The sequence below is a fragment of the Octopus bimaculoides genome, chromosome 11 (genome assembly GCF_001194135.2).
Source record: "Octopus bimaculoides isolate UCB-OBI-ISO-001 chromosome 11, ASM119413v2, whole genome shotgun sequence".
NCBI classification, from domain to species: Eukaryota; Metazoa; Mollusca; class Cephalopoda; order Octopoda; family Octopodidae; genus Octopus; species Octopus bimaculoides.
Window position 1 is genome coordinate 45,889,067 of NC_068991.1, and position 2,129 is coordinate 45,891,195.

The following is a 2,129-nucleotide window of genomic DNA, read 5'->3' on the forward strand; positions in this document are numbered from 1 at the left end:
AACATAGAAGGGACAAACAAGGACAGACAAAGGGATTAAGTCGATTACATCGACCCCAGTGCGTAACTGGTACTTAATTTATCGATCCCGAAAGGATGAAAGGCAAAGTCGACCTCGGCAGAATTTGAACTCAGAACGTAAAGACAGACGAAATACCAGCTAAGCATTTCGCCCGGCGTGCTAACGTTTCTGCCAGCTCGCTGCATTTGCTTCTCTTAATATTACCTTCAACACCAAAGCGGCGAACTGGCAGAATCGTTATCAACGCTGGGGAAAATGCATAGCGCCATTTCGTTCATCTTTATGTTCTGAGTTCGAATTCTGCCGAGAGCGACTTTACCTTTTATCCTTTCGGGGTCGATAAAATAAATACTAGTTGATCACTGGGGTCAATGCAGTCGACTTACTCCTTCCCTCGAACTTGTCGGCTTTGTACTAATATTTGAAATCAATATTACCTTCATCACTCCCAAACGATAACCACCACTGGCAACCACAATTTCCTTAATCCCATTCCCCGGATCCGACTCCTACCGGCATTTACTACCACCACCATTAACACTACAACCATCCTGTATTGTCTATCAAGACAGTGAAACCAGCGTGAACGCTACGCCACCGTCTATGTCTCTTGTCATCAGTCTATCCGCAAACACCACAGTAATCACCGAATTCTGCCGCTAACAAACCCCTTGTATCACTACCGTCGCCACCAGCATCACCATCACAACCACTTCTACCTCCACCTCCACATGCTCAGCTACTTACCTCTAACAATCGACCTCAACTCGCCTCGTCCACGCCCCAGCTACCATCTGTTTTGAAATGATCAAAGGACTCTTGCACAGTTCAGTCCATGCTGCTGCTTTCTTTTTGTTATTGTTGTTGTCGTCGTCGTGCTATTAGTGGTGTTGATGGTGGTGTTGTTGTTGTTGTTGGAGGTGGTGGTTGTGGTGGTAGTGGTGATGGTGGTCGTTGTCGCGGTGCTTATTGGCCAGAACTCGGGGTAAATTCTCGCAGGAGGCTTACCTTTCATTATACAACACATATACACGCATACACACAGACAAGACACACATTCACACGTGCACGCACGCACACACACACATGATATATGTGTGTGTATGCGTGTGCCTACGTATATATATATATATATGTCTATGTACGTATATATATATGTGTATATATATATATATATATAGATGTATGTGTGTGTGTTTATTATCTCTATGTGCACGAATATATGTATGCGTTTTTGCGTATTTGTTATGGGCATGCGTGCGCATGCACTCGAGTGCTTATTTCTGTGTGAACCTCCAATTATTTACGAACTTGGCTTATTAAGGGCCTCTGGACTGAAAAGCTCCAGAAGGTGGGAAGGGGCTTACCACTCTCCATAAGTCTCTCTGTCTGAGTATAGAGTCGTGTGCTGCCGCCCGCTCGCCTGTCTGTTTGTCTGTCTGTCTATCTGTCTGTCTCTATCATTTTGTATTACAGTCTTTTGAATCACTTCTACACCCTTCTCATCATCATCGTCATCATCATCATCATCAACAACAACAACAACAACAACAACAACAACAGTAGCAATAACAACAACAAGAACAGCATCATTATCATCATAATCATCAGCATCATCAACAAGAACAGCAGCTACAAATAATATGTGAGTATATGCACAAATAATATGTGAGTATATGTAAGTACATACCTACATCTAGATGTATATATAGATGCATATCTGGGTACAGGACGTCACAAAAAACATGGACAAAATGAAAAACAGAACATAAACAGAGCACAGAAAGCAAACAGGCCACATAGAGAATATTTCCTTCAGCTGCCCCTATTCTAAACTAAGCATTTCGAAGAATTAGGGCAGACGCATGGTTAGAATAGTTCTTCCCGCGGAATATATATGTTATAATCTAGAACAAACAGTAAAAGGTTGTCAGTATAGTACTCGGAGTTTCGAATGTCGGAGCGAAAAGCTACGATACATTGTTGTAGGCTATTAATGGAAACAGACGCTATAAAAACCGTTAAATAAACGGATGTAACATATATAAATAATTCTCTATTGCTCTAATATCGAAGGCTCATTCTTTTGTTGTTACATTTTATTATCA